This window comes from Amia ocellicauda, chromosome 20 (assembly GCF_036373705.1).
Source record: "Amia ocellicauda isolate fAmiCal2 chromosome 20, fAmiCal2.hap1, whole genome shotgun sequence".
NCBI lineage: Eukaryota > Metazoa > Chordata > Actinopteri > Amiiformes > Amiidae > Amia > Amia ocellicauda.
This window is the reverse complement of record NC_089869.1, coordinates 5,104,179-5,118,848: the sequence shown is the minus strand read 5'-3', so window position 1 is coordinate 5,118,848 and position 14,670 is coordinate 5,104,179. Positions and strand designations below refer to the sequence as shown.

Below are 14,670 nucleotides of genomic sequence, written 5' to 3'. Positions count from 1 at the left end.
AATCACACCCACTGTAATATACTTTTATTAAAGGCACAGAAAATGTCCAGAAATGCTTACAATTAACCGATTCATGTAATTTGTAGAAAATGTTTGTGTTGTGTGAGGGGTGGGCAGGGCCAAATGTATGTATTTGAGAATAACAAATAACCGGTTATATCGGCAGCCGCCAACCAACTCAAACGTCTTTGTGTTTTTAAATATTTCAGCTTTCTGAAACTGTGCCACACTAACCCTTTAAGAAACGGTTCCGTTTATCAAGCATCCAACCAACAGGTGTATACAGATAGTACTGTCTGACAAGATGTGTCTTGAGTAAGCGCCGGAATCAGGTCAAGGACTCTGCTGTTTTGACTTCGGTGGGAAGGTCGTTCCAACATTTAGGGGCCATGGATGAGAAGGAGCGTAGAGGAGGCAGTTACTCTTCTAGCACTGGAAGAGCGCAGTGGTCTGGAGGGGATGTATGGAGAGACGAGTGTCTGAAGGTAACTTGGTACATTGTGGTCGAGACAGCGGTAGGTGAGGGTCAGTGTCTTGGACTGAATGCGTGCCGGTATCGGGAGTCAGTGGAGGGAGCGGAGCAGTGGAGTAGCATGTGTGAATCGGGGCAGAGAGAATACCAAACGAGCCACAGAGTTCTGGATGAGCTGGAGCGGCCGGGTAGTTGTTGCAGGCAGGCCGGCTGGGAGGGAGTTGCAGTAGTCCAGGCGGGAGAGGACCAGTGACTGGACGAGCAGCTGAGTCAAGTAGTCGGTGAGGAAGGGACGGATTTGGCGTATGTTGCTCAGGAAGAATCTGCAGGTGCGTGTCAGCGTGGTGATGTGCTGGGTGTAGGAGAGCACAGGATCGAGGGTGACTCCTAGATTTTTAGCCGAAGAAGAAGGAGAGAGTGTGGTGGATTCCAAAGGGATCGAGATGGGGAGGTCAGCAGAAGGTGAGGAAGAGTGGGGGAAAAACAGGAGATCCGATTTGGTGGTGTGAGTGCATCCAGGTGGAGATAGCAGACAAGCAGGAAGAGATGCGAGAGGGGATGAGAGGGTCAGAAGAGGGAAAAGACAGGAAGATCAGGCCATCATCAGCATAGAAGTGGTAGGAGAAACCATGGGATGCGATGAGGGGGCCCAGGGAACAAGTGTAGAGAGAGAACAGGAGGGGGCCCAGGACGGAGCCTTGGGGTACGCCTGTGAGGAGAGGTTGGGGGGTGGATGAGGAGCCTCGCCATGTCACTTGGTAGGACCGGTGAGAGCAGTCCCAGAGATTCCAAGGTCAGCGAGGCAGGAGAGGAGGATGGAGTGATCGACGGTGTCAAATGCTGCAGAGAGGTCAAGGAGGATGAGGACTGAGGAGAGGGAGGCCGTCCGAGCACAGCTGAGGGAGTCAGTGACAGCCAGGAGAGCCATCTCAGTGGAGTGAGCTGTGCGGAAGCTGGATTGCAGAGGATCAAGGAGTGAGTGTTGGGACAGAAAGTCAGAGAGCTGACGGTGGACTGCCCGCTCGAGAGTCTTTGAGAGGAAGGGGAGTATTTACAGAAAACAGAAGTATTTACAAGTTGCCACAGAGAGAGACAGGAAAGTACAGGTGAGAGGCAGCCATCTTGTTGTTTGACTAGTTTCAGACCAGTCTTAGCATTGCTCATTTTGTTTTAAGTTTGCCTTAATTGACGTTAGCATTGTCTGTAGTTTGCCTAAATTGAAGTCATTTCAGTTCAGCTGCTGAGGTGGTGAAATTAACCAGGTTGTAGAAGGGAGATTTTGTCTAGGACTAGCAGGAATTCTGTTGCAGGAGGAGCCAGGTGTGGCCTGTTAGGTGTGAATTGGGGGAAGGTAGACAAAAGCTACTTAAAGCAGCTCTTGAGAAAGAGCTGTGCTGTTTCTCGCTGACAAAAGTTAGGCAGTTGACTAGGCAACAGGAACCAAGAGACATTAAAAAAAACAAACACTACCATTTAGAAGAATGTGGCCACTACAGTGTCAGGTTTGCAGAATGATTGCCTTCCTGGATTAACTCATCCAAGAATTTGTGAACGTTGTCGGCAGGTTGAAATCCTAGAGATTAAGGTTTGTGATCTTGAGGCTCAGCTTGTCGATCTGCGCTGTATTAGGGATATAGAAGAATTGGTCAATCAGCCCATGAGAGAGATGGTGTGCACGCCAAAACCTAGGAGAGTTGAGACCTTAGAGCAGGACAGTGTAGAGAACTCCTGGGTTACACTAGGTTGTAACTGCAGAAAAGGGTGTGCATAACCCCTAGAGACACCCCAAGAGCTAGAATTGCCCAACAGGTTCCAACTGCTGGACACTGAGTTGCACTGTACAGTGTAATCAGGACTGCATGTAGCAAGGATCTGTTATAATGGGGGATTTCAATTTCCCAAACTTAGACTGGGAAAGCCCAGTGGGGACTACAGAAGCAGAAATAGAAATGGTTGAGATGGTAAATGACTGCTTTCTAACTCAATTTGTCAGGGAACCAACCAGAGAGAGTGCATTGATCTTTTCAAATGACCAAGATAGAGTCAAGGGGACAGTAGTTAGAGAACCAATGGCAAACTGTGATCACAATATGGTTAGCTTTGAGACATTCTTTCAAAAAACAAGGTCCAAGTCTAAAACAATGGTCTACAATTTTAGAAAAGCAAACCTTGAAGGTATGAGACGGCACTTAGAAGAGGTAGACTGGAGCACACTGGATACAGATTCAGTTGAAAGTGGATGGGTATATTTTAAGAATATACTACTTGAGGATCAGGATCAATTTTTACCAAAACTTAGCAAATTGAGGACCAAAAAACATGGGCCAAAATGGTTTAATAGAGGTATGCAAAAAAATATCAAGAAAAAGAAGATGTTGTATAGCGCATACAAAAGGGATGGTGATGAAACAAAATACGTAGAATATGTTGAGCTGCAAAGAGATCTTAAGAAAGGGATCAGGAAAGCAAAGAGGGAAATAGAAAGAAACATAGCTCTTGGAGCTAAAACCAATGCAAAGTGCTTTTTTCAATATTACAACAGAAAGCGGTCAATAAAGGAGGAAGTGAAACAGATAAAGGGCAAAAATTGAGGTATCTTGGAAAATGAACAAGATGTGGCAAATGTTCTAAATTAGTATTTCACAGAGGTTTTTACAAAAGAAAAAACAGATGACATGCCACAGGTTGACAATCAGTCAAGTCAAACCCTAAGGGAGATCAGGATAAATGAGGAGGAGGTACTAAAGGGACTAGCAGAATTAAAAACCAACAAATCACCTGGGCCAGATGGGATATTTCCAACAGTACTTAAAGAAATGAGGGAAATTATTTATAGGCCGCAAACTCAAATATTCCAAATGACACTTAGAACAGGGGATGTGCCAACTGACTGGAAGACAGCAAATGTCATACCAATCCACAAGAAAGGGGACAAAACTGAGCCAGGAGATTACAGACCAATCAGTGTCACCTGCATCACTTGTAAAATGTTGGAAAAAATGATTAGACAGAATATAGAGGAGCATCTTAATGAAAACCATATTCTTGGAGATAGTCAACATGGGTTTAGACGAGGCAGATCATGTCTTACTAATTTATTCAAATTTTTTTGAACATGCAACTGAAGCTGTAGATCAGGTGAAAGCATATGATATGATATACTTAGATTTTCAAAAAGCTTTTGACAAGGTTCAACACCAAGACTGATCCTCAAATTGGAAGCTGTAGGCATTCAGGGTAATGTAAGTAGATGGATTATGAACTGGTTGATGTCTAGGAAACAGAGGGTGTCGATTAGAGGATTAGTTGCTTCTAACTGAAGTGAGGTTGTTAGTGGAGTTCCACAGGGATCAGTATTAGGGCCTTTGCTTTTTCTAATCTATATTAATGATCTGGACTCTGGGATAGTTAGCAAACTTGTCAAATTTGCAGATGATACTAAAATAGGTGGCTCAGCAGATACAATCTCTGCAGCACAGGCAAAAATGTCCACTATAATTACACTATGGGAAGTACAGATCTAGATGAAGTAACCCATGAGAAAGACTTAGGAGTCTTTGTGGACTCCTCACTTTCTCCATCCAAGCAATGTGGGGAAGCAATAAAAAAGGCAAACAGAATGTTAGGGTATATTGTCAAAAGTGTAGAATTTAAAACAAGGGAAGTAATGTTAAGACTGTACAATGCGCTAGTTAGACCTCATCTGGATACTGTGTACAGTTCTGGGCTCCACACTTCAAGAAAGATAGTACTGCTCTAGAGGCAGTTCAGAGGAAAGCAACCAGACTCATTCCAGGTCTGAAGGGAAAGTCCTACTCGGAGAAACTGAGGGAACTGAACCTTTTCACCCTGGAACAGAGGAGATTACGTGGGGACTTGATCCAAGTCTTCAAAATCATGAAAGGCATCGACCACATCAAACCAGAGGAGCTTTTCCAGATCAGCAGGGACAGACACACCCGGGGACACAAATGGAAATTGGGCTTCAAGGCATTCAAAACGGAAAACAGGAGACACTTCTTCATACAGAGAGGTGTCACAATCTGGAATAAACTACCCAGCAATGTGGTAGAAGCTGAAAGTTTGGGAACATTTAAAAATAGACTGGATAGGATCCTTGGATCACTTAGATATTAATGTACACTAAACAAGCACGATGGGTCGAATGGCCTCCTCTCATTTGTAAACTTTCATTTGTTCTTATGAGTAGGGAGACAGGGCGGTAGTTCTGAGGAGAGGTGGCTTCAAGGGTTGGTTTCTTGAGGAGTGGGATGACAGCAACTTGTTTAAATGCCAATGGGAAACAGCCAGAGAGGAGTGAGGAGTTGAGGAGGGAGGAGATGAAGGGGAGAAGATCAATGTTTTAATGCAGCTTCCAATTTTGTTCATATATAAGTTACTGACTTTAGATGTTTGTCTATGGAAGCTTCTGGGACCTTGGAAGTCAGGTGAGGTTTAAAATCTCTTACAAATCGTGTTTTTGTCCAGGGTGCTGTCTTACACTGCTATTCAGTGGCACATTGAGGACTATACTTGCCAGTTTCAGTATAAGCTAAGAGAGCTGCACCTCTGACGGACTTCACAGGGAAGGCTTGCTTATTTTCTGGCTGCATCCTTTGAAGAATAGTTCTGAGAGTATTATAAGTGATTTAAGACCTGGTGCACAATAAAGTATATCAAAATGTTTAAATATTTAATTAATATTTAATTAGTATACATTCGTATATTTGGCTATACCAAAGACTATCAGGAAACAACAATGAAAACACAAATGCAAATCTTCCAAATACATTTTGTATTATAATTTCCTAGAAAAAATGAAACCATGATTGTTATTCTAGTGCTCTCTCATAACCAGTTTCCTCCACTAATTTTAATCAGGCTGGAAGGAAAATCAAAATGTATGTGTTTGAGTTTCAGGTGGGTGCAGGGTATCACCAGCCAGCATGTGGGATTTGTGGACAAAAAGACCCCGTGCTACCCCTGTGGGAATTACATAATTTTCCTTGACCTGGAGTCCAAGTCCAGGAGAGTGCTGCCGTGCCCAGGCCGGGGGCTGGGGGCCTTCGTGGGAAATGGGAACAGCAGCATGGTGGCCTTCTCTGAGCACAGGCTCAATCCATCCATCTTTGTATACACCTACCCTGCGCTTGTCATGAGGAACGAGCTGAAAGGTGACCTTCACAGCTGGGACCAATTGCCTGTTGATGGTGATGCTTCTAGTTGGGCATAATTGAGCACATTACACATTATGCCAGCCCTATGAGTTCTCCTGTGCCCAGTTTTCTTCCATGTGATGTTTTCTCCACACAGGACAGTGGGTTTTGATTTAGAGAGTTTATTTTTCCTTGATATTCTTCAAGCTCTGTTTTCCTCGGTTATCTGTTTGATTTGTCTTATCTGTAAATGTTTGGCTTTTTAGGCAATTGTTTTGTTACAACTTTTATTGAAGTACCCACTGTACTAATTATTAAATGAAAAAGCAGGTATTTATCTTGGTATTTGAACTGTTGTGTTTTCCTGTAGGGGTAGCCCAGTTGGACTATACAGCCCTTGCGTTCAGCTACTCAGGCCCATATTTAGCCAGCTGCTCCTCCATTCCAGAGCACACCTTGACAGTGTGGTAAGATCTTTATCATTGTCTGTATTATATAGTTATGAAACACTGCTATATTTTCACAAAAAGTGAAAGCATTACTGTAAACATATAATCTATACAAATATTATTATTTTACACAGATTGAAAATATAATTTATGCCGTATGGCTCTGTTTGCATTTTTATTAAAGCCTCTGCAAGACTCATTACTCATTACTCATTACTGCCCTCTATCTCTTGATCTCATTCAGGTTCAAAAAGGAATGTGTATTTTGTTGTTATTTAATTAGATCAACATTACGAAATGCAATTTCTCATGTGGTCCCAGTGGCAAACTCTCTTACTTTGGCCCTCAGATGCCAGTTTCAGCTCTGGCAGGACTCATTGGGGAGAGGGCAAAGACCTTTGTGGTACAGTGACATAGCAAATTTCCATTACAGTAAAAATCTAAAGCACTAACACACCCTAGATCCCTTCATTCAAATAAATAGTCTATACTATAAACGTACACTGCACAGTCATTCTGGAAAAGGGTTTTCAAATATTTGTCATGAATTTGCTTCCATTGACAAATAATATCTGTATAAATACTGCCTTTAGCAAGGCAGGTAGCAATGTGCTTTCTGGGTTGTTGGAAGGTATCTAAAATGTAACTGAAAATGCATCACATGTGCTGCTTCTGGAGTGCCTTTAAGTATTTTAAAGAATCCTGTACATCGTCTTGATTAGCTTGATTTCTTTTTCCAAGCCAAGAGAAAAAATGCTGGCACAGGTCCACCCCACCTCGTTCTGCTGGACACCCACCTCTGACCTCTATGTGGGTTGTGCTGAAGGTCACTTGTTGCTTGTGAACCCTGAGACTCAGAACGTCACTGTGCTCTTTAACCCCCACCAGAAGAGAGGTATGAAGTTTTTCAGATTTTTTACTTTAATGAAGTTGTAGCCACCGTTTTCCTGGCAGGAGAGCTGTAATAAGGGCAGCCAGCTTTAAACTCCTCAGCCATTGACAAATCCTAAGCTAGCCTTTTCTCAAGTAGAGTACGCAGTTGTACCCAGTAACTCCAGTATAGCTGAAGATGTCACTTGTTGTACCACTTGGCTTTTTACATCCTGATAATGTCATATTACTGTCTCATGGTTTAGACATCCCAGATGAGGCAGAGCTTCATGAAGGCAGCATTAAAAGCTTGGCTCTACACAAGGATGGGCTGTTTGCTGCAGGAAATGTAAGACTGACTCAACCTGGGCTTTGGCTCTATGGAGACTGCGAAGGTCTCTGGAAATAATCACTTTAGCTGATGGAGGTCTGTGGTGCCTGTCCTCTTACAGTTAATGTCTTTGAGAGAATGTTTGTGACTGTCCTTCAGAAAGGCTAGGCCTCACTGTTTGTCTCCTTAACAGGATGGAGCATTACGTTGCTTACATATCAAGGGCAAACAAGTGGAGGTAACGCAGTGCTGGAAAGCTGAGGAGCCACTCACACACATTGGATTCTCCCCTGACTACGAGGCTCTTATTCTGTCTACCTGTAATGTGAGTACAGAGGCCTTTGAGATATGTCACAATGTGGTGTCACCACTCTGTATCAGCTTTGAGGGACGACGTCAGGCTTTTTAAACACAATCTCAATCACAGCCAAGATTTGTGCTCCATAAAGGATGATAGAATTGCTAGAGGCATCAGAGATTCTTAGATATGAGGAAATTGAGTGCTCTGTTCTATTGTCAATTGATGACATCTGCTGGGAAAAATTAGAATTAAATTCCACTGGTCTTAAATGTCTGTGTGGCATGACTGTGAAGGCCTGTGCATTTAAAATTAAATTCAAGCACAACTGAAGTAAGAATCATTTTGTTTTAATCCATATGTTTTTCCAGGTTTAAAAACCCAATTTAATTATTATACTTATTTTAGTTTACAGAATATATTTAATGAAACAAATCAACAGACCATAATAATATTTAGAATAACGGTATGTGTTAATGATGGCAGAAAAAAGGTATGGTATCTTTGATGTTTCTTAGCTTGTAGAATTCAGTTAATGTATGTTAAAGGCATGCACTGCTTCTTTGGTAGCTCTTGTGGAAGCACATTTGAAGGTGGAATTAATAATAGATATATGTGACAAAACCAATATATATTAGTTCAGTCGTGAGGTGATTTATTCTATTTAAATGCAAAATCCTGGGTGTGACATTGCCATTGGGACCCTGCTGCTAGTGCTAGTGAAGCTTTGTCATATGTGAAATGTGAAACCCTCTCTAGGTGCAAGGTAATAAGCAATACATGTAGTAAGTGCAGTGCACGTGTGGGATATATGTTTAGTAAATAATGAAAATGCCCTTGCTCTGTGTTTCCAGGGACGCGTGTACAGTTACAGCCCCAGCCAGCCTCAGGAGGTGTCCAGAGTTCTTGACGTTTGTGTGGGTGACTTTGTGGCAGCAGCTCCCTTGCGTCCCAGCAGCCATCTCTGTGTGGTAATGTCTTCACTGCAAAGTGCCTCATTCATCCAGTGCCAAGATGCTCTTCACATTCTCAGTCCTGCTCAGTAATCCTGTTGGAAGTGTCCTCATGTAGAAACCCTCAGATACCCTTCAAACGGTTAATCACCTCACAAAGGTTAGGTGGTGAACAAGATTAGGGTTAAGGTTGGAAGTAGAGAATGTAAACAAAAACAAAACAGGAGCTGAACTTCCTGTTCAACACAGTCATTCATGGCCAGTTAACATAGATCATTATGAGAACTCGTGTCCTTCTTACTGCATGTGTTTGTTTGCTCTGTGATTGACAGTCAGTAAGAGCCTCTGGGGAGCTACAGGTTTGGTCAGTGAAAGACGGTGCCTGCATCAGCTCTTTGTGCCTTCAAGTACAGGTATGTTCCTTGCATTTGCTCAGTGTTGTAGAGAAACTGATGCAGGGAAAGTACACACTGTCTACAAAGAATGATATAATAAAGGTAAAAAGGTGATAATTAATTGTGCACACTATTTATACTGTATTTATGTATTCTCATCTGTGTCTTCTCTGGGGCTCTATAGCAATATATCTCAACCCTTTTTATATTCAGCATTAAAACTCTAGCTTTGACTCTGGGTGGCATATCTTGACATAGATTGAACATGAATCAATTTGTCATTATTGTGGTTTCTAATTTATGTGCATGGTTTACTAAATCAGTGAGTTTGCGAATTAAAGAATCTTTCATTCGTGACTTTTCCCCTCGATTCCATCATCAATGGAGTATTATATAGAGCTCCCTGCAAACAGTAAGAACATCAACTTCCAGCAATATAGTCTTTAAAAGCTTCATGATCTACGCTTCTCTGTTAGCAATCATTAACAAAAGGGAGGTTGATTATGATTCAAAAGCCAAGTTTTTAAAGATATTAGCTGATATATGGATGGAGTAATTACAGGGAATAGTTTTAATTCCAGCAAGCAGGTGTGCCACTGTCCACACAATGTATAGGGTACCTTTTTTTGCTCAGACATGCAGCTCGCCCCTTTACATCTTCCCCTGTATTACTCAGATGTGTCTTAAATCAGGTGACAAGATCTGTTATTCACCGGGTCATGTTAGGATCATTCTTTACCACCATCTGTTTGAGCAGGTTTAATTGCTTAAGAAATGTGACCGGCAGGTACACTTACAAAAATAAATATTTCTTCAACACTTTTAAACTGTGAGTGCTTGTGGAAAACAGAGGGAAGTCATGCTTTGACATGCCAAAACCACCTAGCAAAATGTAGTCTGAGCTTGTAAGGATTTAGGCTACAGTGATACATTGTAAAATCCTATTTTGTTTTGTATGGTGATTATATTGCACCAAGGGAGCGAGATACCATGAGGGGAAGATACATGTTCTTTATGGAAGATGTTAAATATGGAAGATGTTAAATACACATACTAACCATTCAAGATTATTATAAATCAAAAAATCTGCCATAGTTTACAGAAGCCGTAGATTGTTGATTTAAACACAAACCTGTAAAGTTATGGTGTGATTAATTAATTGTGTGGCCATTTACATAATCTGCAAGACAAAAAACATTCAGACAACCTTTCCAGCAAGCATTCTTGCATTATATATATATATATAAAATCATGACTGGAAAGGAACAAAAGTATAATTTAAAAGCAGTAAATAATCCTATAAAACCAGAGGTGGGGAACAGCACAAAGCTGCCAATGCCCAGTGCCTGTATCATATTTACTGTTTATACATATATATTTATTTATTAATTTGATATCTTTATGTATGAAAATCGCAGCTGAGACGTTTTTTGTTGAATCTGCTTGATTCTGAGTCTGGTGTCTTACCTTGTTGTTCTGTACTGTCGGTCTCTGAAGGTAGGCGACCAGCCCGGCATGCTGCCCAACTGCAGAGTGTGTGTCTGTGGGGACCGCCTCTGGACACATCTACTTCATAGACCTGACCCAGAAGGAGCTGCCACGCCCGGTTCACAGGGTTCACCTCTACAGAGTGCCTGTGGAGCATCTCCAGTGAGTCTTACCTCCCTCTTGGCTGTGGGTCCCACACGCCTTCTGGGAATGCTTGTTAACCTCTTTGTTCTCTCGGCTATATCGCTCATCCTGCTTTGTGTGCTGTCTCAGAGTTCTCTGTTCCCATTACACTGTCCAGAGCTCTTATTCAGACAATGCTACTGTGTGTAATCTCATCCATTTGAAGTAAAAGTTGCAAAGAAATGTATATGTATTTGGACATATGTATTTATATGTATATACATTCACATCTTGCAGAAAAAGCCTCATATTGTACTTTCTTTTAAACAAATGTTGGTATTGCTTGTTTTGTGATAAAAAAAATGTAAAGTCTGTGTCTCCTGATAATATAATAGAACAAAACAAAACAAATCATTTTGTAGGTTTAGTACCTTTAGTACCTTTTTTTTTTAGGTATGACCAAGGAGGAAGTTTCCTCATTAGCGGAGCTTCAGACTCGCATGTGTTTGTTCTGGACGCCAGACCATCCAAAATGTTTGAGGTTGTTGGATACACAGGTATGTTTATGTACTAATTGAATTCCCAAAGGTGACCGCAAGAATACAAAAGGAGTTGGACTGTTTGAGTAAAAAGATATCCCCTTATTAGATAGTCAACATGTTCTTCACACCGTATAATCACATATTATATCATATTTTACAACCTTTGCATATGTCATGAAGCAGAGATGATGTATTGCACAATATGAAATAACACGGCAACCTTTTATTTCTTCAGAGGCTGCAGGTTCTGTTGTGGATCTGAAATTGGTCTCATCAGTGCAGAATGCTTATTATCATGCTGGTATCACATGGATACGTTCACATTTACCTTGGATGGATCGGTTTTGCATTCATGGAGCTGCAATGAAACACGAACGCTTGAAAGACCACGGCCAATGCTCAAATACTTTTATATCCTTATGTCATCCACTGTCAATCAGTTTATGAAAAAGTGATATTCTCGTCCAAGGTAAAGTGGACTTGTTTGTGTGGATGCAAAAGATGTGGATGCTTGTTTATCTTGGCTTGTTTTATTAATCACATTATAGAAACTATCATATTTTGGAAACAAACGTTATATTCAAGATTAAAATTAATGTCCTGCCACCATAATTAATGCCTGAGCTTGGTGCTGGTGTCTCTGTGTGCAAGGTGGCTGTGCTGATCGACGGGGCTGTATTCGAGATGAAATCCTGCAGAAACGGCACTATGCTGCTGCTCTTCTGCAGTCCTGGGGCCAAACAACAGGGCCTACGTCTACTGCATCCAGACTAGGACTATCCAGAAATTCTTCTTGGATGAGGTACCCGCTGTATCAGTATGAGATGTCCGTTTTGCTTCTTATGATCTGTTACTTTGGGAGATTCCATTTTTTGTATTGATATGCTTTGATGTTTTCTTAGGGGATTTCAGACACTAAACACGTTGTCCAGGTGACCCCAGAACGGGAAACTGAAGGTCACGCTCTTGGTCCAGCTTCTCTTCTCCTCTCGCCCCACCAGCTGTGGCTGGTGTCTCTGGAGAAGGACGGTTTTGCTGTGTGTCTTTGAGACGTCCTGCATGGTAAGAGCTTCATTTACGGCACTGGCCTCACAGTTAATGGACGTCCACAACGTTACACTTTCACTTGTTTTATCTGCACTCGGATGCAACTGTATTCAGAGCTTGCTAGAACATAACATCTCTATTTGACATAAAAATATCAATGTTAAATATTTATTTTGGGAAAAACAATGCTGATTTGCAATTAATTAATTCTTAGACCAACTAAAGTCTTATTAAGATACTACAGAAAATTATATAGTATAAATATATAGTATTAATTTTATAATATAAATGCAACAGAGTTTATAGTGTATAATATGTGCCTGCATCAAGGGACTGGTCTTTGGTGTTCTGAGCTGTGTGGATCAGGCGCTCAAAAGTTGAGACAGCAATTCAAATCTAAGCATGAGTCTTGCCTGGGGGAAAAATAGTGTTTTAGAAATGGCTTCCTGAGAGATTAAAGAAGTAAAGAGCTAATGTGTATATATAACAGAGAAATGACATCTGGGTAACGTAGTGCATCGTCAGCTGCTACGATAATAACAGGTCTTGTCAGATGTAATAGTAGGCTTCTCAGTCATTTAAAGGGTGACATGGAGTTTCCTGCGCTGTGCTGTATCTGTCCTGCCCTTGTGTGTGTGTGAACAGGAGAAAGTCCTCCAGCTGCAGAGCCATTCCAGCCGGTTGAGTGGGCCTGTGGCGCTGGCCTTCTCCCTGGACAGCCAGACCCTCCTCACCCCCCGCCTCCGGGACAGGGCTCTGGTGTGTGTGCAGCTCCGGTAGGTCTGCTGCACAGGACCTCAGTGCTTTGGTTTCTAGACGCTGGCACAAAGCATAATAAGAACCTGTGCGTGAAAATCATTGTGTGATATAATTTCCACTCATGTTAGGTTGATGCGGTTGATGCGTCAGCAAGGATTCTGATGTAATTGGCATCTTGGATAGCCTTCAGGCACGGCTCTCAGAGTTCCTCATAAATGACCTGGGCAAACCATGAGACATGAGAGCTGATACAAGCAATTGTTTACATAAATATGGTGCAACATACATCATTACTTTTTAATAGTTATGAAAATAATAATATAAATGTCATGATCATCTTTTCATGAAGATACTTGCATTTGATGTGAGGTCTAAAAGCTTGATAATAAAATAATAGAGTTAATATATTTATGGTTACATAAATATGGCACAATACACATTCAGTCCAACAGGTGGGGTAGTCGCACTAGTTGGTTTGTGGGCTTCTTTTGTGTGTCACTACTTGTAGGCAAGGGGTGTCAAACTCAAGGCCAAATATGGCCCTCCAATGGTTTTAAGATGAGCAAAATCATCAACACTTCACTCTGCCTGCCCAGAGAAGTGAGGGGCCAACGCCCCCTCCCGCCCTACCAGCACTGCCCCACTGGTAATTCATGTGTGTGGGCATCAACATCACCAGCCTTTGTTGATTTACCACTGGATGCTTACAGTGTAGGTTTTTAATTTAAAAAAATATACTGTCTAGTTTCTCCAGAACGGATAACTAAGTGGTCAAATATTTTATTTACATATATATATATTGTTCAATAATGTCCTATTGTATTAAATTATGTGTTATATTTGTTATTATATGACAAATATGATTGCAGTTAGTCCTACAGTTTGGAGAAACTAGATGGAATATTTTTCACTATAATAAACAATGACACAGCTTCATAGCCCATGTAAAGCAAACCGAACTCCAGCTGTTGAGAGAAAATCCCCAAAGCTGAATTAATTCATGAGCTCTTTTTCCTTTCCCCGTCTTCTTCAGAACCAGATCAAGATTTTCAACAGGAGAGTACAACATGCAATGTAATTTTTCAGATCAGAAGGTAAATTGTTAATCAGGTTCTTTATATAGGCATATTTTAATTTACAAATGGCTCAAACTGTCGTTTCACTGGTGAATCTTTTCCTTTGGTGTAACCTTCCAAATTGTTATGTTCATATAAGATTAAACCTATAAATAAATAAATGCAAAACATTTTTTTTCCAGATGTGATTTTTTTTCTTTTATTCAGCTTTTTTTTTCTGAAAAAACAAAATAATATTGTAGATAACACTGACAAAATAAGAAGTTAAGACAGCATAAAAATGATTACACTATACAGTATCAACATTAATCATCCATCCATCCATCCATTTTCGAAACCTGGATATCCTGGTGAGGGTCATGAGGAAGCTGGAGCTGATCTTGGCAGGCATAGGGCACAAGGCAGGAATACACCCAGGACGGGACGCCAGTCCATCGCAGGGCTCAACATTAATCATTAGTCATTAATATTGTTTCTGGCTCTTAAGCACTTAAATCTAATATTTACACCTTTGACATACTCAGAATACATACACAAGTTTATCAATCATAACATGAAATGCAGCATTTTGTAATTTAAAAATACCTGTTCACGATATAAGGTATAACTAGTGTTATAACACAGCATCTCCTTCATTTTATGATACATTTTATAACCCTATCAACTGGTTTCACAGACCTCGATTAGCAATAAACTTGAGTACCCTACCTA

General features: G+C 41.0%; 1 long non-coding RNA gene across 1 annotated transcript; it reads left to right on the top strand.

Annotated features, from left to right (window-relative positions):
- The first annotated feature begins 7,477 nt into the window (after window positions 1-7,477).
- LOC136716079 (uncharacterized) lies at window positions 7,478-8,928 on the top strand. The gene is made up of 3 exons (XR_010805113.1): window positions 7,478-7,603; window positions 8,431-8,547; window positions 8,862-8,928. It is a non-coding gene; the product is annotated as an uncharacterized LOC136716079 (long non-coding RNA).
- The last annotated feature ends 5,742 nt before the right edge of the window (window positions 8,929-14,670 follow it).